A 23,976-nucleotide genomic window follows, 5' to 3' on the forward strand; every position below is an offset into this window, starting at 1 on the left:
GGCATCATAGCAGTGGTACTTTTAAACGTTTAAGTAACTGTTAGTGGCATCTACAGAATTATTTTTAAATTTGGGTCGATGCTGTACGTTTTTGTTATAAAGTGTAGTTTAAATATATATAACTAAATCAGCTTTTTATTTCATAATATTTGTTCTTCCTCGTTTTCTTTAGCTTTATTTATCCGTTAGAAATATTAAACTACTTTAATCTATTTTGTTTCACATTAATTCCTTATCTCGATTGAATGTATTTATTACAGATTAATCTACAATTTTTGCTCAGAATTTCCATGCTTTCCAGCACTTATTACGCCATTGTTGTCCGATAAGATGGAAAAATGCATTTTTAGCACAATCCGCCATTTAAATGTGAAAGGCAAGTTAAACTTTCCTTAATCTTTTTAACAACTTTCACTGTCCACCGTTCAAGTCCCGTGGGACTAACTTGCGCAGGTGTGCGAGTCACCTAGTGGCGCTCTAGATGAGAATTTTCTGCTTTTGCGCTACTATTGCACTTTGGGTAACTTACACCATATAAAGGTGCTCATGTCTACTGCAGTCACATATTTGAGGTGGAGCTTGAGAGCTTTAAAGAGTCCTCAAGTTTTGCTCGCAGATTTCGGGCTTCAGCATGCTTTTTGAAACTCTGTTATGGGAGTGGCCCCTGAGACTTGAACTTTATCCTGCTTCCCGCCCCCGTGTTAGGGCTCCATCTTTGGACTTTAACCCCACAATTTAGAATGCCTGAAGAGAACAAAGCAGCATGACAGAAGACACCAGGCCACCAGCTGCTGCACCGTTTTTTTGAGGATTAAAGGAGCTTTGTGTTAGAAGGGTATGATTCTTTAAAGCAGCTGTTGTAGAGATGTGCAGCTTTCAACATAAAGATCAGCTTTGCTCAACTGCCAAAGCAATGGATATAACTACTGCCTTGGCATGTTTTACTGTATTAAAGGTGCCATATGAATGTAAGTTATCATTGTCCTGCATTTCCTAGCTTTGAATCCTTTCAAGCTGCCGTAGGGGATCTGCGTAACATCAGTCAGGGTGCGGTCATGGCAGCTATGTGACAGGTCGTGGTCATATCCTTCAGTGAAACAAATTAACAAATTTGCCATCATGCCCAGGGAGCAAAGGGAGAGAGCTAGTGGGTCCTGGTCCTACCAACAATCTGGATTCCCCAAGATGCAGAATGCCATAAATGGCACACATGCAGCTCTGAAGACACCATCAGAAAAGCTTTCAACATACATGAAAAGGAGATCCATTTGCTGAATATACAAACTTGTCTGTGATGCCAACCAGAAGATTTTGTTTATCAAAATCAAGCATGCAGCCAATTGCGATGATGAATTTACTTTTCAACACAGCACTGATCTTTTCCATGAACATAACCGTGTGAATGGATGCATCTTGCAAGACAAAACCTTGCCTCATGACTCCACTGAAACCCCAGGCAGATGTAACCAGGCCATTGCAGCAAGAAAGCTTATAGTGGGAAGGAGCATAGAGACAAAAAGAACAGATTTCACTGCCTAGGCAGATTTGGCAGAGTCCTGCAGTACAAGCCCCAAAGGCTACTGTGGATCCTGATTGCATGCATGATTGCATGGAACCAAGGCTGGTAAAAGGAGTTAAAATACAAATCAGCCATAATCTAATTGAATTGCCAAATGGCCTACTCCTGCTGCTATGTTTCTGTTCTGTGCCCTACACAATTTTGCATTCCAGGGTGGCCTAAAGTGCAATGTGGATGACGATGAGCCAGAGGCACCGGGAAAAGGGAGATGCAAGCCACACTTGGAGGAATCATTCCTCAGCTGCAAAGGCCATTGAATTTGGATTCTAGAGGAGGTGTTTATGCGGTGATCAGCTACTGCAGCATATTGCACCTTTGCCTCCTCCTATGCCAGTTACAAGGAAGTGATCTTTTCTTGAAATCACTGTCAACATGGATATCTCAACAGGATTTTACCAATATTTATTAGCTGAGTATAGAAGTCCACACAAAATGATTGTTCTCTTTAATGAATGACTGTGTGCCCATGAATAATAGATACCATTAATAACCCATGCCTGTGAGTTTTATCATGACTCTTTACTACAGTATTTGTGCAACCACATTTCTCTCTTTATTTCTGCGGTGTACTTTTATCCTGATGGCTTTTATTGGCTCAAATTGAAGTTTGGCATGAAGAACTGGAGCAATCTTTAGCTCAGCCTTGGCTTGATTCAAATTTTAATCATCTGGCTCACTTCCCTATGCTCATTAGAGAATAATGGAAATCTCAAAAAACACAAGAGAAAAATCAGTGGAGATGAGAGAGGAGGAGTGAATTTTTTTGCTTCATTCCTAACCACGGCCCTGATTTTATAAAGAAGTGAGGAACAGTGTGCATGAGTCACAAAGTGGGCAGCACACCAGAGATTCCAGGAACATGGAGGCCCTGCTCATCTTAACAGTAGGGCATCATTTAAGTAAAAGTTCCTGAATTACCACCCAACACCTGCATAAGGAGTGGTAATTTGGCATCAACAGGCCACTGTCGGGACCTCATGGGAATGGACTCCAGCACTTAGCGGATGCAGGGGCTACTCACGATCCAGGGGTGGAGTTGTTCCATGACATTTGAGGGAGGCCCAAGGACTGTTTGCACAAGGAAATTTGGGGAACGTAATTTTTAAATTGTTACTGTGATCTCTTCAAGCTGGTTACACAGTGCCTCTCGCTGAATTTCTGCTCTTAGGCAGCAGAAAGTGCAGTTCTCTCCCCGACTAGAAGCAAAGACTACGCTGTAGCACTGAAGATGTCATCGGATGCAACTTTCAAATATTATGTTAGCCCCAAACCGCCTTTAGTGCAATCCTTGATGACATGAGTTGCCATCATAAAAATTACAACAGTTGAGAATGGAGTTGGAGCCGGGAACTAGAATTTTCAAGTTTTAAATCCTCCGATAGAAGAGGGAAAGGGGTTGGGGGATAAATCCTGGCCTACATCTTGGGCCCAGATTCTCTCAAATAGTAATGTGTTTAGTTGCTTGGTAGTACAGAACTTGAGTACTGCTGAGAAAAGAGACATGCTGTCGAAGCTTTTCATCTTGCACTCATCAGGACAGGTTCACAAGAATACCAAATCTAAAGGGAACAATAGTTCATACTATATGAGAAGAGGGTGCTGATTGGTTGCCAAGAGGACTCTGATTAGTAGAGGTGTTGCCATGGAGAATGCACCAGGGAACGGTTTAATTTTAATTTTACAAGCTTTGGTTTAATTTACAAACCAGGCCGGTCAACACTGGTCAAGGCATATTGCCATGAAAAACCAGTCATTTCCTGGTTCATATTCATATTCTTGTATTATTATCTTTAATCATATATATATAGGATCCATATGTCTTCTTCATTTTTTGTTTGTTTCTAACCACTTTAGTTAACTTGAAATTTGAAACAGTCTCCTTTTGTAATGATGTATGTTTATTCTACAACTTAAAAATATATTGGCTCACAGAACTGTGGATCAACAATGCAATTTTTCTTTCCCCCTCACCTCCGCTAGTTCACTCCTTGTCTCTCTGAGATCTGGCCTATTCCAATCCAATTCCCTAGTTTTTGGATTAGTTTCCATTTCTGTCTGACTCTTATGCAATATTGCAATATGGTTGCTATTCACAAGGTACTCACCCACATTAACAAATCTAATTCATTTATTTTGTTACTCATAACTGTCGCATTAGGGCATTTGAGACTGTAAGGGTTAATGTGGAACCCATAGCATCGGCATTATGATTTGATGGGAGTAGTAGAGTGTAGTGGTGAGTCTGGTAGAAGTCGGCATGAAGATAGCACCTAGTCAGGACTGTATCCCGTATATATGTATGTAGTTATGTATTATTAATAAAAAGTCACTATTCAACTATACAAATGTCTAGATCTCTTCATGAAACAGCATACAACATGGTGGCAGCAGATGAAGGACCCCAAAATCCCTAAAAATGAAGAAGTAAAGAAAATGCAATCTGACCTGAGAAAAGCACGCCTAACTTGAAGACCTCAAATACACAGCTGGAGATCGCCTAAGAAGCTTCATTATAGGCATGGAGGATAAAGGGCAGAAGAAAGATCCACTGTGCAGCATAAAAGGACTCCACTAGAACATATAGAGGTCCATCGCCTAGCCAAATCACAAAAGGGTGAGCAAACTCCAAAAAAAAAGCTGAAATAAGCTTTTAAATTCAACACAATAATCAGGAGGCACTGGTGGACTGTTTTACAAGCACAGCTTGAAGAACTCGGCAGCCTGGATCCAAAGCCCATAATACATGCAGAGGAAAGAAAATTTAAAGGGAAGGCTGAGCAAAAAGTCAGCTTTAATTCGATTCTCCAAGTTCGGGGAAAGTAATTAGCTGGCCAAAATACTTTGTTCAAAAGATTTTTTGCAGAATTGTTGAAGTTTAAAATGGCTCCATATCTGTGACGGGAGCCTGCCAAATCACGCTGAGCACAGGAAGAAAAGAAATTTAAAGCCGTGCTCCCCTGTGCTGACAACAGCCATAGATGGGTAAATCAACGCTGCCAGACTGATTAGGGCAGTTGAAAGGACCAGACCAGGCACAAAATTGGGCATTATAGAGAAGAAGATTTTTAAGATATATGATAGCATCAGGTTTGAATAAGAAAGCAGAGGCTGAACAAATGATTACGCTATTATATTCAGTAGGTCCAATAGCCAACTGCATAATTGTCAGACAAGGAATAAATTAATCTTTTGATAACTTTGAAGAGGTCATGAAGTCCTTTGTCACCTACTTTGGCCTAAGATTTTGGAGCGAGCAAAATTTATCGAGAGAGTCCAAAAGCCCGAGGAACCCATTGATTCTTTTATAAATGAGTTATAGAGATTCGCTAAAGGCTGTGACTATGGTGACCTTAAGTCTGAGCTCATAAGAAACTGAATAATATTTGGAATGGCCAATGATACTCTTTCAGATGTCCTCCAATCTAGAGAAGATCTGACTTTGGAGAAAGTCTTCCAAATTGTCTGACAATCAGAAGTCCGCTAGCAAAACCAATACATTTTGGGTGGCGAAGTTGCATCTTTGTCTATAGCCCCAAAAGAGCAGCCCCAAAAGTCCAGCTCATAAACCAGCAAAAGGGCAAGGAGACTGCAGGACAAGGAAAGCGATACCCAAGCAAAACACAAGATAGTGGCAGACCACGTCAGCGCTGTGGCACCAAAAGACTTCACAGATGCGAGCAGTGTCCAGCAATCACTGTCCAGTGCTTTCACTGCAGCCACCTGGGACATTTTGGAAAGATGTGTAAGTCCAAAACCTCAATGTGCAGAGGATCCCAAATGAGTCCATGAGATAAACCAGCCACACCAAGAAGTTCAACAATGCTTCTTGGGAGAAATCAAGGATCCTAGATTCACATTTTGGAATGCTGACATTTCTGTAAATGATCACCTCATGAATTTCAAGTTAGACACAGGAGCCAGTGTGACGGTTCTGTCAAATCAGGAACCATGGCTAAAAGACTTCTGGCTATAGACAACAGACACCCACTGTATGGCCCTGGATTGCCGGCGGGTTTTGTGGCAGGCAGGAGTGGAAAATTTGGAGAGAGGCCAAAAATCGGATTCCTGCTGGCGGGTAAATAGCTGGAATTTTCCACCCGCCCCTTTTCATGGCAGGTTGATGGCGGTGGTCCGGTGATAGACATGATTCAAGATCCACTCCAGTATGGCAGCAAGCAAATAATTGAAATTCTGTATGTCATCCACAATCAACCCTTTTCTCTCTTGAGCAGAGATGCCTGTGTTGCCCTCAACTTTCTCAAAATGGCAGAAGATGTAAAAACAATCACTGCAGTCAACTACACTGAATTGCAGGCTCCTGAAGTCCACCAGTGCTGATGCTCTCAACTGGGACTTCAGTTTGGAATTGTTCTCACTCTTTGCAGTTATTCCAGCTCCTTTGCAGATGGCAGAAAGTTCTTTTCTTCAGTCACACCAGCCAAATCTCCAGATGAGCACCAACATACTTAAAACAGAATAGACAGAGGAGAACGAACAGAAGTAGAAGGTTGCGCCGGAACTTCAGAGTCAAATAGTTGCTGTCACAGAACTGAAAAGCTACAGCAATGAAGCTGGAGCTTCAAGCTCACACACACAATGTGAAGTCGATCCTGGAGCAGGATCGAAGCAACCACCAACTCACCAAGACAAAACTCAAGGAGGCTCAAGTGTGCATGAAGAAACAGAGTGCAACATTAGAAGCCAAACTGCAGGTTGAGCTCAAGGATGAGGAATATACAAACATTAGGGGTGTAAACCATCAATTTTAAGGAAGAATCTGGCAGACCCCACTGAGAAAGAAAACCCGAGTCCGTTCTATGAATGAATGGAGTGAACATTCCCTCCAGAAGGAGAGGAATACGCCCATGGTATCAGACCAAGGAAGAAAGATTATCAACAAAGAAAATACAACACTAAGGAGTGCAAGAAGCAAACCAGATGTTGACACCCAAATAATTGAAACACTAAATACCACAACTTCAACTCCAGAACAACAAAGTCAGCCCAAAGCAGTTGAGACTACCACTCCTCGAAACTTGAAAAGAATGAGATCTGGAAGAGTCGTAAAGCCTCTGGACTGTCTGAATCTGTACAGTCAAACTTGGGAGAAGTGGTAGCATATACATATTATTGTAAATACATTTGGGTAAAAGTATTGGGGGGTGGTGTAGCACTAGGATGTTTGGAACTCTAAGGGTTAATGTGGGACCTGGGAAACAGTACAGCCCACATTATGATGTAGAGAGTCACATGAAAGTAGCAGAGTGCAGTGGTGAGTCTGGTAGAAGGCGGCATGAAGCTAGCACCTAGCTAGGACTGGGTCATGTATGTGTGTGTGTGTACATACATATATATAATATATATATGTGTGTGTGTGTGTGTGTGTGTGTGTTTATTTATACACACATATATTTATGTGTTATCAATAAACAGTTACTGTTCAACCATACAAGCACCTAGACATCTTCATGAGAGAGCATACAACCAAAGAACAGTAACTACATCTAACAAAGCCTCTACCCTTATATGTTGCTTGAGGAAGGAGTCCTCTTTCTCTGTCTTTTGAGAATGGGGGATGTTGTCAACAGTTTTGAATAGATGGAGAAAGTGCTTAAGGAGAAGCAACAATTTACATTTACAGCTAGGGTTGACAGTAGGATGAGAAATTAGATGGGCAGCATTTTAGTGGAAAGGGTCAAAGGAACAGGGAATATGTCTTATGGATGAGATGAGCTTGGAGAAGGTGTGGTGAGAAATGGGAAAGAAACTAAAGAGTTAGAGGTTCTGAACCAGGGTGAATGAGTGCTGTAGAGAAGTGGGCAAGGTGAAGGAAGGAAGGAACAGCTGAACAAATGTCTCAGCCTTAATGACGAAAAATTCCATGAGTTGCAGGACATAAGGGTGGAGTGGGCAGCAGAGAGAGGACAAAGGAAATGGTTGGCAGTGGAAAATTTAAGCCAGGTTTTCTGTTTCTTTACAGAATGATCTTACATTAGTGGCTGGTTTTGGCGGAGAAGTGTTTTTGTGCAGCGATGGGAAGGTTTCACTATGATCTAGCCTTCAGTGTGATTAAGACATCAGAAGAATAGTGGAATGTGAGCAATAGGAAACAAGGGCAACTAAGAAAGATAAAGGGATAAGAATATGAAAAGATCAGGTCAAGAGACAGATACATAAGCAAAATAGGCTAGGGTAAATAAAGAATGATGATGAAAATGAAAACTGAAACATTTTCACTAGTTGACAAATTTAATATCTTAAGTGTCACATCTGATCAGAAAAGGCAGTCAGTTTGTGAACTTGTTTTCTACTCTCTCTTCACATTGTATTTAGCTTACATTAAGATAACTATTTTTCAAAAAAAAATTAACTTTGTGTTTGGGCATTTCCTATTTATGGAACTTAATGCAATAATTACTTTATCAATGTAGAAAATGGAATTTGTGTTTTTCCAAGTTACAGCAAGTCATGCCTGTGTGAACCTATGTTTCGTCTAGCATTGTAATGTGTTATGCAGCCAATTTGTCTGAACACAACCTACGCAGAACTTTGTCATTTGAGAGTGGAATGTGTGATAAATTCATCTAATGCTCATTATGGGTTTTCAGTGGGATAGGAAATATATTTTCTATAAGTTAAAATTGCTTTGAGTTTTGTCTTATAACCTGGAGTTTTAGCTCAATTGCCGTGCAATCAATTTTTTGCTGCAATTCACCCAAGATCACCATAATCAGTGCAAAAGATCACAGAATTTAGAAGGTAAACTATGTTCAGTGCGTCTTGAATTACTGTAATCTTTTCCGTTAGTTTTAAAAACGCCATGCTGGAAGCAGCCCCACCCACAAAACTGGCCATACTCTCAAGATGTATTAATCACTATTAGGACTTTTGCTCATTTCAGGCCTTTGAGGAGGATGTAAAATTAAGTTGATTCTTTTCAGTGCAACAACACTAACAGAAGTCTTTTATAATGTTTTTAAATATAATTTATTAAGAAACTGATTACTGTACCCCAATATAATGAGGAAATAGTTCTCTATATTTTTTAGAAGCAATTTTCAATAATCTTCTTGGGTGTGACATTTTACAGCTTTGCAAGTCTAAGTCCAAGTTGGACAGCCAAGTCACAGCACTATGTGTTGTTAGGTGGATTGTCTTGAATCCTATGGCAAATTTCCATAGGCCACATTCATTCACAATGTGGTGAGCAGTCTTATCAGTGACCACAGTTGCATGTTGAGCTGTCCTTGAAACTCCATTTGTGGAGGAGGTGTGAAAGGTGCATGGCGAGTGTGGATCCTGTTGGGTATAGACCACTGTTTTCAAGGGAAGTTGAACCCTGGAGGCTGTACTGTCAGATGACCCACCAGATCTTTCTTGATGATATTGGCTTCAGCCCAGAGGTTGCACTATTTGTCCTTTTGGCTAAAATGTACGTCACTGAAAGCATTCGCACAGCTCCAAAAAATGGTTTCCATGATTTGAGTTGCATATGTGGTAGGTTCTAAAGGGCTTCATGAATTGGCAGTTCTGGATCAGCTTCAATGTGGTCAAATTCTTTCAGCGCTTGCCTTCTGGCTTAGACAGTTTGTTTAATATTAGTGTACAGCGGTGTAGTACAAATACCGCAGACCAAAGTCACAGACAGCAATAAAAGTCCGATTATAATTTAGTCACTCAAAAGTTGTCAATATTCATTATTTGATATCAGATTGTGATGACCCATGTGCTTTGGGAAGCCTGTATTTTCTTTTGTGTGATGTCCCTTTAAGAACAAAATGTGTTGGGGAGTATTTTGAAAGAGGGTTAATTGATTATGACATCTTAGGTTCCAAGAAATGCCCTTGAGACCTAGGGTTGGCATGGGAATAAATAGCTAAAAAGCAAAGGGTAAATGAAGCCCAATTTCAGTGGAGTTGGGTTTCAGCCTGTTTTTTTCTGTTTGGCAGTTAAGTACACTGGGAATTGGTAGAAAGAGAGAACAAGCTAGGCTCCCTCCGAATGCAACGGTTTTCTGTTTGACAGTCTTTGAACAGATCTCTGAGAATGGAGCAGAGACTGTGTTACTGTGTGTGTTATGCAGTTGGAAAGTACAGAATGCTAAAGACAGGAAGAGTGAAGGATTGTGGTTTGGACAATACCCATTGATGCTGTTGAAGTGGTGCCAGAGCCCACTAGACCATTTAAAAGGTAAAGAGAAATGAGTCTCTGAGGATTCTGTGCCATAGGGCTGTCGTGACCCAAGTGAGAGATCATTCGTACACATAAGCCTTGTCCAGGGACCTCAGGTGCAGTACAATTACTAGTGAATGTGATTCAAGGGCCAAAGTGATTAGGATTGGAAATGAGAGATCCTACGAAACGAAGGCTGAGTGTGAAAGACTGAGAGATTACACTTGATGCCACACTTGTGCGGGAAGTAATGCAAGTGCTTGTAAGTACATGAGGCATATCTTTGTTGTATCGACTATTTAAAGTGAAATTTACCTTTTTATTTGAAATATCCTTCACCTATTTATTAATCTTTGATTTTAGTTGGCTCTTTATGGTATAAGTTTTTAAAAATGAAATCTTGTCCAGCGGTTTTCTTTCCATTGGTGTCGTGGGGATTCTTGTCTTTTTAAAAGTTACTGGTCTCTACAGGGATCATAACAAGATAGCCACTTATTTAAATTAATTTTGGCTGAACTCTAATACATAAACTGTCTTACACTGAACTACGTATCAAAAAGCAATTAGGCAACATTGGCTTAATAAAAAAGAGAAAAGCATGGCTACCGTTAGCCAGTTGTTTCTACACTCGTTGGATTTGGGGCCCCTTATAGGTATCAAAAGTGCTGCACATAGCAAAAAAAAAGTACTGAGCTAGGCTGCCTATCAGCACAATACATGAAATGGTACAGATGCTGAGGCATCTCTAAACAATCGACCCTCAAATGCATGCCACGTTTTTGTAGTAGCTTTAATGCAGTGATGCGTTCTAAGGTGCTTCACAAGACAGTGGCAAAGTCAGACAACAAGCAGGTATTGGGAGAAGATTTATAAGAGGTGACCAAAGGCAAGATTAAAGAGAAAGGTTTGAGGATGAGGAGAGATGACAAGGTTAGAGGAGTTAGGAAGAGAGTTCAAGACTGCAGAGTGTTTTAACGGCTCAGACTGTTCTGAGATGGTCCTTCTATCTTGGACTCTAGGTATGGGACTTAGTTAGTAGACAGACTGTACATTAGCGTATCCCATCTGTTAACCTTTTATACTACATCTCCCTGCAAGTATACTATCCTATTTTCAACAACAATATGAAACAATATCTTTAACTCTTTACATTGCATTTCTGTAGCTCCTTTTTTACAACTACAGATTCTACACAACTCCAATTCCTACTCTTCCTCTCCCCAAGTCACATTCCCGCGGGATTCAATCTCCCAGAATATTCTCAGCCCTTGGGGAAGACATCTTGGAGACTTGCAGGCCTTCTTCTTCATCTTGGAGGACATAATTATCATCTGCAGAATAGGACAGCACCTTAGCAGCATTGCTGAGAAGCAGAGTGTAGGTTGTAGGATGACTGAACCGCAAGGGCAACAAAGACTTTTCAATGAAAGGCTGTCACGAGAGAGAAGACTGAAGGGAATTGATCTTTCGATCCTCTGGGACTAGAAGGGAAGCACCCCAGACACCGAGGAACTTGTTGCATCTTCGTGGCAAGAACTTCAAAAGAGAAACAATCTTCAACTCCAGGGAAGACAGTCATAGCTGTATCTTCCACTGATGTATCACATGCTGGAAAGGCATTGAAGATCTCAGATTTCAATTAACTTAGACGACAAAGAAAAAAACAACTAATTTCTTGTAAGACTGTCAGAAAAAGAAGAGGAGATAATTTCCCAATGATGTTTCGGGAGGAACGTCTACTCTCTGTAGGCAACAGTAAGAGAGCCAAGGTTAGACAGATTCTTCAGTCTGTGAGGTTGCTCCATCATGGGCAATGGGAAGAATTGCTGAGGATGTAGTGGCAGAACAGCCTCATTTTCTATAAGGAGATAAATTTCCTGTAGACAGTCATCTCGGGGACAAGTTTGCTGTACAGGATTCTGCAGCTTCACGTGCTAAAGATTTTGCCTCAGCTTCTGTGCTGACTTCTAGCTCTGGAGGGGAGAAGACTTTCAGCTGGGACTGAAGCATGGGTGTTAATTGACTTTCACCCCTGGAAGATACCAGCGCTTTAGCAGTGTGATCCTCTATGGTCTCTGACCTGAATTCGGAGAAGTCATTCTCTGTGGAAGACTCTTCATGGACAACAGGAGATAGGCTAGGCAATACATTGGTAAGTTCAATGAAACTAAGATCTGATTGCTGCTCAGCCACTAAAAACACAGTTGACTCCTCTAAAAAGACAACAGTGACTTCATATGGTGCGTCAATCAACTGGAAAGACGAATTATCCTCTAGAATCTCAACCTCCAAGAGATCACTCAGTACTATAGGGAATTCTTCCTCATCATTTTCTAGGAAGAGCCAGTTTAGGTCCAGTAGGTCTTCATCTACTGCAGTGCCTACTGTATCTGGCACTTCTGGCCTTACTTCATGAAGAACTGAGAGATTCATAACTTCTATCTCTGCTTGGGGTCTAGTGGATAGCGTCTCTGTGAAAGAAAGAAACTTACTGCTGATTGTATAAACTTCCTCAACTCTGGAGGCTAAAGTTCCACTACTTCTAAATAAAAGGTTGAAGATTATTGCATGAATAACAGTGAGTCTTTAATCTTAGCACCATCTGTTTTTTCTAGGATTGCGAGAAGTATGCCAACATCGCCACTCAATAAGGATGTATGTTGATTTTGAAGAATATAGAGAGAATCAATGATCTGTCACCCCTTGCAACTAAAAGGATCAATAATCCTGCCTTTGATTCGAAGGTATATGCCTCCTGGACCTTGTAACTTGATGTCTGATGATGAAGGGTCATTGGCTGAAGCCAGTTGAGGCCATTGGCTAATATGTTAACAGCAGCTCCAGTATCAATTTTAAGAGTAGTAATGAAACTTTGAACTTGGACTGTAACGACCAATAGTCTAGGTGAAGACTAGCAACACCCCCTAGGAACTCTGTAATTTCACCTTTTTCTTAACTTTCCATTTCTTAGATGGAACATGTTTTATAAATACTTCCTTGTCTTTGATTTTGATTAAAATAGTTCGATTTTCAGAAATGCTTGAAATGTCCTGTTTTGCTGCACTGGTTGCATTCCGCGACCCCTGCTGGACAGAACTGGTGTCTGTCTATGCTGGTTTTCACACAACAACGCAAGCATCTCAAAATGACTGCTAGCGTGGAGTTTCCCATTGTTTTGCCTAGTTTGGCAGGCTTTCTTGTGGGTGAGGCTGCTGCCTGCAGGCTTGCACAGTCAACAGAGTCATGTGAAACCTCGGAGTCACGCTGAATTATAGCCTGATTTAAATTCTCTAAACTCGGTCTGCCTCGCATACTGGACCCCTTGATCCGACGTAAGAATATCTTTAGTCTTCAGAAAGTCAGAGAGTTTTTCATCCCGGACACCCACGACTATGCAATCACAGATCAGCTTGTTCTTCAGCAAGAACTAGCTAGGTGATAGATTCATAGACTCATTGACGTCTAGAGCACAGAAGAAGGCCATTCGGCCCATCGTGTCCACGCTGGTCAACAAAGATCTGACTACACTAATCCCATTTTCCAGCGCTTGGTCTGTAGCCCTGAAGGCCATGGCAACGCAAGTGAATATCTAAATACATCTTATATAGGTGTAGGTCGGTTAGAAATAAATTTAGTCGATTCCCCAGGTCTTTGTGACTGCTGGTTAAAATGTGCTCGTTCAATTACCAAGTTTTGCTTTGGGCTAAAATAAGTGTCAAAGGCTTTAAGAATGGACTCAAAGTCCAAAGGATTCCTGCAGCCCCTACCTTAGGAGAACAAACAAGGCTGAAGCATTTGCAACAATCTTCAGCCAGAAGTGCCGAGTGGATGATCCATCTCTGCCTCCTTTGGAGGTCCCCAGCGTCACAGATGCCAGTCTTCAGCCAATTCAATTCGTTCCACATGATATCAAGAAATGGCTGAAGGCACTGGATACTGCAAAGGCTATGGGCCCTGACAATATTCCCGCAACAGTACTGGAGACTTGTGCTCCAGAACTCGCTGCATCCCTAGCCAAACTGTTCCAGTACAGCTACAACACTGGCATCTACCTTGCAATGTGGAAAATTGCCCAGGTATATCCTGTACACATAAAGCAGGACAAATCCAACCCAGCCAATTACCACCCCATCAGACTACTCTTGATCATTAGTAAAGTGATGGAAGGGACCATCAAGCAGCACTTGCTTAGCAATACCTGATCACTGATGCTCAGTTTGTGTTTTGCCAGGGCCACTGAGCTCCTGACCTCATTACAGCCTTGGTTCAAGCCTGGACAAAAGAGCTGAACTCCAGAGGTGAGAGTAACTGGCCTTGGAGTCCTAGCAAAGGAGTCAATGGGAATCATTGCTGTTTGGAGTCATACCTAGCACAAAGGAAGATGGTTGTGGCTGTTGGAGGTCAATCATCTCAGTTTCAGGACATCACTGCAGGAATTCCTCAGGGTAGTGTCCTAGACCCAACCATCTTCAGCTGCTTCACCAGTGACCTTCCTTCCATCACAAGATCAGAAGTGGGAATGTTCGCTGATCACAATGTTCACCATTCGTGACTCCTCAGATACTGAAGCAGACCCTGTCCAAATGCAGCAAGACCTGGACAATATACAGGCTTGGGCTGACAAGTGGCAAATAATATTTGCACCACACAAGTGCCAGGCAATGACCATCTTCAACAAGAGGGAATCTAACCATCACCCTTTGACATTCAATGGCACTACCATTGCTGAATCCCGCACTATCAACATCCTGAGGGTTATCATTGACCAGAAATTGAACTGGACTAACCATATAAATACTGTGGCTACAAGGTCAGGTCAGAGGCTAGGAATCCTGCAATGAGTAACTCACCTCCTGATTCCCAAAGCCTGTCCACCATCTACAAGGCACAAGTCAGGAGTGTGATGGAATACTCTCTACTTACCTGGATGAGTACAGCTCCAACAACACTCAACAAGCTTGACACCATCCAGGACAAAGCAACCCATTTGATTGGCACCCTATCCACAAACATTCACTCCCTCCAAAACTGACACACAGTGGCAACTGTATGTTCCCTCTCCAGGATGCACTGTAGGAACTCACCAAGGCTCCTTAGACAGCACCTTCCAAACCCACGACGCCTATCATCTAGAACAGTGATGGACGACCTAGGCTAGTGAGTGGGCTGCATGAACGCCCCTCCTTCATCTCACTGGGCCGCAAGATTGAAATCGGGCATGTGCAATAACCATGACCCTATGAATAAGATTAAATACATTTAATACACGCCAAATATTTCATAATGAGTTACAGATAATGCCTAACCATTCCTATGTTAATAGAACTGTCATCAACTTCAAATGGTAAAAACAAAAGAAATAATTGCGCTTGCCTTACCTACATTAATCCAGGGCATGAACATGAATTAATTCCTCCTCAAACTTTCTTTCATCAACCCCAAGCCTTTGACATACTATGCCACATTTGCTCAGATCAAATTCAAATGGATTTGAGAGCAGCGAGAAAGGTAGGGCTTCAGAGCACTTGGAAAAGAAAAGCAGGTCTCAAAACGCTCTGCTGGTGTAGACAGCACTTGTATGAGAACTGATGGATCATATTCATTTCCTTGACCAGAGTGTTTTTCCAGCATTTTTTCAAATTTGGGAAGTGAGTGTGGTCACATCCAAAATCTAGTTTTCATCTTCTAACTCTGGGATACTGCCAAAAGTAACACAAAAAAACGATCCTCCCATGTCCACCGGTGTCATAACCACGGAGGTCTCCCAGGATAGAGTAATTTTGCTAATTTGAGCTTACGTATCCACAATTCACTATGTGTGCCGATTGAAAAGCACGTGGCTAACAGTCAACAAAATGTCTCGCAGGCCACATTCAGAACCTTGATGGGCCACAGGTTGCCCACTACTGATCTAGAAGGACAAGGGCAGCAGACATATGGGAACACCACCACCTGGAAGTTCTTCTCCAAGCCACTCCTGACTTGGAACTATATCACTGTTCCTTCACTGTCTCTGGGTCAAGATCCTGGAACTCCCTCCCTAAAAGCACTGTAGGTGTACTTACACCACATGGACTGTAGCAGTTCAAGAAGGCAGCTCACCACCACCTTCTCAAAGGCAATTAGGGATGGGCAAAAAATGTTGGCCTAGCCATTGATGCCCACTTCCCATAAATGAATTTTAAAAAATCATCTACTACAGGACCTACCACATAAAGAAAGGAACTGACTTGAAGCTTTTGCTTTTCGTGAAGGCCTGATGCTGCTCGATACCGGAGAAATTGGTGTTTCCATAACTCCCACTACTGGCCTCTGTGCGGGCCTTCAAGGCAGTCAAACAGGCGATGCAAGGACAGGGACTGCTCACCAGGTACGGTCATAATTACCTCTCTCCAGTGTGCCTTCTTCCACCGATTTTTTTATTTGAGCTGTTTTCAAAGTTTTCTTCACTCTGTGATTTCTTTGATAACACCGATGTGTTTTTTACATTGATGTCTCCATTGTTGGCACCATGTTCTGAGCTGGTCCTTCTATCTTGGACACTAGACGAGGGACTTGGCTAGTAGACAGACTGTAGACATACTCTGGTATCTGCTTAACATTTGTTTATTGGTACTACATATACAACAGGTTACAGAGTAGGCATGTTGCACCTAGTTGGTACATTGCTTGCAAACTCTCTCTCAAGTGTATAACACGTGACTGACTGATGTCAGTGATACATTATCATCTACGTCATCTGTTAACCCTTTATATTACAAATACCTCTGTTGCCAGCAGTGGAGCAGGTGAAAAGGGAGGCATTGAGAAATATAGGGCAGAAATTTTCACTCAGCGGGCACAAGCCCGACCCGCTCGAGCGTGAAATGACGCACGTTGAAGTCAGCTGAGTGTGCCGATGTCAATGCGCAATCACATGGTAGTTTGGTCGGTGCATGCACGCCGGAGACAGCAGTGCATCCGCCGACAATTAAAAGGCCTGTTAAGGCCATTAAGTAATCAATTAATGTAAATTTTTCGCTGCCGTCCAACCTAACAGTAAAAATAAAATAAAAACTTTAATTTTTAATTAATAACATGTCCCTGCTCATGTGACAGAGTCACATGAGGAGACATGTTTTATTACATTTTTATTTTCTTTATTTTTTTTATATCTCTTCATGTCCTTGAGGTAGCTCCATGCCTCAGGAAGGTTATGCAGCGCTCACTCACGCACATGCGCGAAGTTCGTGCTCAGCCCACTCGCACTTCCACCCCCCCATCGCACAGTCAGTGCTCAGCGCTGCCGCTCGCATTTCATGCTGGGCAGGCCTTAACTGGCCTGCCAGCATGAAATCTCAGTGTGTTGCCGATTGTGGGCTGCGGTCAGCTTCCTGACCTCCCCTGCTGAGCCTGCTTACCAAGGGCAAAATTCTGCCCATAAGTGCGAAGAGAAGGGACTAGGTTGTGGGCTTGGATGATCTTAAAGAGATAAGCTGGAGGGATCCTATAGGGAAATTAGTAGACAAGGATGGAATTTTAAAATCAATGTGTTGGGGCATGGGCAATCACTGTCATGAAGGAAAGGAGATAGTTGAGTGGATGGCAGATAGCTGGATAAATTGGAAGTTGTGTAGAAGGGATCTCACAGCTGGTGTGGAAAGCATGGGAGAAACTAAGTTTGAAGGTGGGTTTCAGCATGGTGGGGAAAATAGCCAATATTGCAGAGATGAAAATAGGTAGCCTTGATTATAGATCAGATATGGGATTTGAAGCTTAGCTCAGGACCAAACAGAGCTGCCAGGAAAGATGAGAGGAATTGGTGAGTGAGAACCAAATAGGCTGACTTCAGTTTTACAATTGTAGATGTTGCTCAGTTATTTTTGGTGGGATGTGAGACAGTGTGCAATAACTAAATGGTTATGGTGTTGGACTGGCAATCTGGAGGCTGGTGCTGTGATCAGGATAGATAGGTGGCCCACACAAAGGAGGCCCGAGTGGAGCATTCTTACCCTTCTTTGCTCACAAGGAAACCTGAAAAATAAATGTAAAACTAATCTTCTGGCCTAGGATCCTGCTCCTGGCTGATGCTGTCTCCCACCTCCCAGGCCTTAGGTTGATATTGTAAATGGATCTTGATGACTTCATCATACCTTGTCTGCATATTTAAAAATAGGACCTTGCTTCATTCTTGTGGGTGCTCACCTGCTCAAGTGAGCAGCTTAATATAGGGACCTGACGGAAAGGAGGCAGGATCAGTAGAAGTAAATGTCTCCCTTTAAACTCTCCCCTCACCCTCACCCCTGCTGATGTTTGCGAGGTGGAGGCAGTTAAAATCAGGGTCAAAGAGAGCTATAGAGAGAGAAAAAGAAAAACATTGAGATTATTCATAAGGACCAAATAGAATTTTGAAAAAGAAATGACAAAATATTTGTTAACGAGTCAGAGTCTTCCATGTTGCTAGGCCACTGTGTTATTATCAGCAATGAGGAGCATTTAAACCCCTTTTAAAATAACTGAGACTAGAATTTGGATCAGCCAAGAACTCAACCTGGAGCTACACAATCCCACAAACTGCTACAATGGATATTTACGCATCAAATTACTGAAATGTGCTCTTTGCCTATTCTGTGAAATAAAATGGCTAAAGAGCTATCTCCTATCATGCATATCCAGCTTTGGGTCTGTAAATAAAAGACAATTTTGCTAATAAAGGCAGTTTTGGTTTCCAGTAAAGCTTGTTGAAACATTTGACATGCTCTTACAGGAATTTGTCTGTGGGGCTTGCAATTAAGAATCTGACAGTTAATTGTTCTCTGCTAGCAAGTCATGGCTCCAGAAATATATCTTATAAAGAACTGGGTGCGACTTCCATTTAAATTATATCAAAACAATGTAAATATCCATATAACACTTTTGGAATTTTAACAAGAATATTCTTACTCCTTTACCCAAAAGTGTACTCAAAATTACCTGATTATAATTCTTAATCTGAACTGCCAGATGCAATACTTTTGTAAGAAGACTTTAATTTTGGCTGCTTTTATTTTATCCTTCTATAGTTTATAGTTCTTTTGGGTAAATTTCATCTTCATTTTTTGCCTTTTTCTTGATTTAAGATCAGATTGTCTCATACATGAGCAGTCAGAAAGTTAAGATCGCAGTGTTGCGTTCAGTCATACATACTATGATTCTTTTTTCCTTCAATTTCCTAAATGTCCATTTTGTCAAGTTCTTTTTTGGAAAAAGTATGGGTTGATAAGGAAGAGCCAGCATGGATTTCTAAAGGGGAAATCGTGATTAACTAACTTGCTGGAGTTTTTTGAAGAGATAACAGAAAAGGTCGATGAGGGTAATGCTGTTGATGTGGTGTACGTTGACTTTCAAAAGGCACTTGCCACAGTGCCACGCAACAGACTTGTGAGAAAAGTTATTGTTCATGGAATAAAAGTGACAGTAGCAACGCGGATACAAAATTGGCTGAAAACTAGGAAGCAGAGAGTAACAGTCAATGGATATTTTTCGGGCTGAAGAAAACTTTGTAGTGGAGTTCCCCAGGTGTGGATATTGGGACCCTTGCTTTACCTGATATGTATTAATAATCTAGATCTTGGTGTGCAGGAGACAATTTTGAGGCTTGGGGATGATACGAAGTTTGGGGGTGTTGTGAACTGCGAGGAGGATGGTGTGGAACTTCAAGAGGACATAGACAAGTTGGTGGAGCAGGCAGATAGGTGGCACATGAAGTTCAATGTGGAGAAGTGTGAGGTGATGCATTTTGGTAGGAAGAACATGGACAGACAATATAAAATAATGGGTGAAATTTTGAAGGGGGTGCAGGAGCAGAAAGACTTGGGTGTATATGTGCGTAGATCATTGAAGGTGGCAGGACAGGTAGAGGGAGCAGTTAATAAAGCATATAGTATCCTGGGCTTTATTACTACGGGCATGGAGTACAAGAACATGGAGGTTATGCCGAATTTATATAAGACACTTGTTAGACCTCAGCTGGAGTATTGTGTACAATTCTGGACGCCACATTATAGAAAGGATGTGAACACATTGGAGAGAGTGCAGAAGGGGTTTACAAGAATGGTTCCAGGGATGAGAAACTTCAGCTATGAGGATAGGTTGGAGAGGTTGGGACTGTTCTCCTTGGAGAGAAGAAGGCTAAGAGGATATTTGATAGACATGTTCAAAATCACGAGGGGGCTGGACAGAGTAGATAGGGAGAAGTTGTTCCCATTCATAAAAGGATCTAGAATGAGAGGGCACAGATTTAAAGTGATTTGCAAAAGAAGCAAATGTGCTGTGAGAAAAAACTTGTTCACACAACGAGTGGTTTGGTTCTGGAATGCACTGATTGGAAGTGTGGTGGAGGCAGGTTCAATCGAGGCATTCAAGAGGGCATTAGATGATGATTTGAATAGAAACAATGTGCAGGGGTACGGGGAAAAGGCAGGGCAATAGCACTAGGTCATAATGCTCATTTGAAGAGCCGGTGTAGATACAATGGGCTGAATGGCCTCCTGTGCTGTTAAAATTTTGTGATTCTGTGATTTTTGTTTTCAGCTAGGCTAAATTGCAAAGTCTGTGACCATCAACAACAATCTGTTCCTGCTGCTCCTCCTATACATCATATGACTTTCACAGTCTTTGTCTTATGCTGTGAGATTTTGTCGGCTATTTTACCTTCATCTCTCTCCTCCTTACCACTTCAATCATGAATTCTTCTCCCATAAAAGCAAAGCACTGCAAATGCTCGAAATCTGAAGTAAATAACTCTGAAGTCTGTGTTTTGAAAAGGAGTCATATTTGACTCTATGATAATTGTTTCTCTCCATAGATGCTGCCCTGCTGAATATTTCCAGCACTTTCAGTTTTCATTTCGTGAATTCTCCTCACTTCTGTTAGGTGTCCACCGATCTTCTGTAAAATACCTTGTGAGACAACTTATATAGATAAAAGTTTCTGTTTTAGTCTGAATATTCTGAAGCTTTCTAGTAAACTATTTCAACATCTTAACTGAAAGCATTAGGGGAAATGAATGTTTCTATGGGATAAGAAACTGTATTTTCACTTCCAGGACCTGAATTTGAAACCACCACAAAATAATGGGATAAAAGACTTCTTAGCTAGCTGCAAACATTCTTTCTGAAATGTGTTTGGATAGCCCTATCCAGTTTCTAATTTCTTTATTCATTCATTGGATTTGGGTGTCGCTGACAAGGCCAGCATTTATTTTCCATTCCTAATTCCCCTTGAGGAGGTGGCAGTGAGCCATTTTCTGAACCATTGCACTCTTTACAGTAGGGTACTCCGCAGTGCTGTTTGGGGGAGGGGGTGGGGTGTAGTTTCAGGATTTTGATGCAGTGACAATGAAGGAACAACAATATATTTCCAAGTCAGGCTGGTGTATGATTTGGACGGGCAAATCTGAGGTGATGGTGTTCCCATTCAGCCGCTGCCTTTGTCCTTCTAGATGGTAGAAGTTATGGGCTTGGGAGGTGCTGTTGAAGAAGTCTTGGTGAATTGCTGCAGTGCATCTTGTAATGGCGCACACTGCAACCACACTGTGGATGCCAGTCGAATGGATTGCTTTGTCCTGGAAATTGTGGAGCTTTGTGTTGCTGGAGCTGCACTCATAGAATCATAGAATGATTACAGCACAGAAGGCCATTCGGCCCAGCCAGCTCTCTGCAACAACAAATAAGATAATCCCACTACCCCGCCCTTTCCCCATAACCCTGATTTTTTTTTTATCTTCAGGTTCAATTCAATTCAACTTCCTTTTGAAAGCCACAACTGAATCTGCCTGCGCCATCCTCTCGGGCAGTGCATTTCAGCTGCTAACCAACCACTGCATAAAATAAATCCTCATGTCGCCTTTGGTCCTTTTGCCAATCATTTTAAATGTGTAACTTCCAGATCTCGGCCCTCCCACCAAAGGGAGCAGTTTCTTTCTATCTGCTCTGTCTAGACCCCTTGTGGTTTTTATTAACTATCGAATCTCCTCTCAACCTTCTCTTCTCAGGAGAACTGTCCCAGCTTTCCAATCTATCTTCATAACTGAAATCTCTCATCCCTGGAATCATTCCTGTAAATCTTTTCTGCACCGTCTCTAAAGCCTTCACATCCTTCCTAAAGTGCAGTGCCCAGATTTGGGCACATTACTCCAATTTAGGCTGAACTCAGTGTTTTATAAAGATTCATCATAACTCCATTGTTTTAGCATTCTATGCCTCAATTTACAAAGCCCAGGATCACATATGCCTTTTTAACCACTTTCTCAACCTGCCCTGCCACCTTTAACAATGTGTGCACGTATACCCCCACACATATGTCTCTGTTCCTGCACCCATTTTTAGAATTGTATTCATCCAGGCAAATGGAGAGTATTCCATTATACTCCTAACTTGTGCCTTGTACTTGGTGGAAAGATTTGGCAAGTCACTCACCACAGAATACCCAGCTTCTGACCTGTTCTTGCAGCTAAAATATATCTGTAGCTGGTCCAGTCAAGTTTCTGATCAATTGTGACCCCCAGGATGTTGATGGTGGTGAGATTTGATGATGGTCATTGCCTGGTACAGTTGTGATGCAGATGTTACATGCCACTTATCAGCCCAAGCCTGAACATTGCCCAGGTCTTGCTGCATATGTGCACAGACTGCTTCATTATCTGGGGAGTTGCAAATGAACCTAACCACTACAGTCATCAGCAAACATCCCCACTTCTGACCTTATGATGGAGGGAAGTTTATTGATGAAGCAGTTGAAGATAGTCAGATGTGAGAAACTCCTGTAGTGATGTCCTGGGACCGAGATGGTTAGTCTCCAACAATCACAACTATCTTCCTTTGTGCTAGAAATGACTCCAACCAGCAGAGAATTTTCCCTTTGATTCCCACTGACTTCAATTCTAGTTGGGTTCCTTTATGCCACACTCGGTCAAATGCTGCTTTGACATTAAGGGCAGTCATTCTCACCTCACCTCACAAATTCAGTTCTTTTGTCCATGTTTGGAACAACATGTTTGAGTTCTAGAGCCAAGTGGCTGTGACAGAGCCCAAACCGAGTGTCTGTGAGCAGGTTATTAGTGAGTAAGGGCTCCTTGGTAACACTACGGAGGACCCATTCTATCACTTTTCTGATTGAGAATAGACCGGCGGATTGATAATTGGCCAGATTGGATTTGTCCTGTTTTTGTGGCAGCACATACCTGTCAGGACATATATAATGCATATAGGCCCACAGCACAAAACTATCCTTAATTTGACAGTGATTGTAGCAGGACAATTCAGGCTGATACATTGTTGGCCTTTATTCTGCTGCTAGTTATGTTGCATCACGTCTATGAATGAGTGAATCTAACACATTTAATTCCTAAAAAAAGGAAAGTGTTTCATTTCCATTGTTAACATCTCTCCCCTTGAGTATAAGTGTAAGCAAAAAACATGCGCAATACATTTTGCATGTCCATCCTCCTATATTACCTACACTTTTGAAAACAATGAAAATGACATTTATGGGTGGCCTTTAAATGCTGATTCATTTATGCACTGCTGCCCTGCATGAAGAATCCCAGGACGCCAATTTAACTTGCATTAGACCGTTCCAAACTTAACACCTGATTTACTGTAAATATGACTAAAAGTCTAGTAGATCTTTTTCGAATTTTGTCATATGATTTATATCTTGGCTTCTTAAATCTACAAAACCTAATTTTCTGTCAGCCTATGGGCTCAGAAAAATATGTTTTATTTAAAGATAATTCAGTATTCAAAGAGTTAACCAATTATTTGTCATCTACAGATAATGGGAAAAGTCAAGCAAAAAGATTTCTTCACATTTAAAGTTCCTGACTTCAAAGATCTTGGCATGTGGAAACTTGTAATGGAAAAGCTTTCAACTGTAGCATGTTAATCCATAGAGTGCCGTTAGAACATGAATAAAGCCATAGTATCTTTTACTTTTTCCTTTACAAACCAAATAGATTTGCAATAAATTTTAATGGATGGTGAAGAATATATTTAATGATCACAGATTGGGTAATTAGTTAATTCCTTCTCATCTCCTTCCTCATAACCCCCCGCCACCGCACCACCCCCACCCACCCCCCGCCCCCCAAACAACATTTCTGCAAGTGCTGATGGTACAGATACTGTCCAGTTAACTACTTCATTAAATTCTGGGGGCAATTTCCTTGCCTGCTACTTTCCTGAAAATGTTGAATCTTGTTGGTG

The 23,976-nt window shown here is 41.7% G+C and overlaps 1 protein-coding gene across 3 annotated transcripts in view; it reads left to right on the forward strand.

The window, feature by feature from the left end:
* The window catches only part of edaradd (EDAR-associated death domain), an 85,864-nt gene that overhangs the window by 22,827 nt on the left and 39,061 nt on the right, over positions 1-23,976 (forward strand). The window lies entirely within an intron of this gene.

The sequence above is a fragment of the Cetorhinus maximus genome, chromosome 14 (assembly GCF_964194155.1).
Source record: "Cetorhinus maximus chromosome 14, sCetMax3.hap1.1, whole genome shotgun sequence".
NCBI classification, from domain to species: Eukaryota; Metazoa; Chordata; class Chondrichthyes; order Lamniformes; family Cetorhinidae; genus Cetorhinus; species Cetorhinus maximus.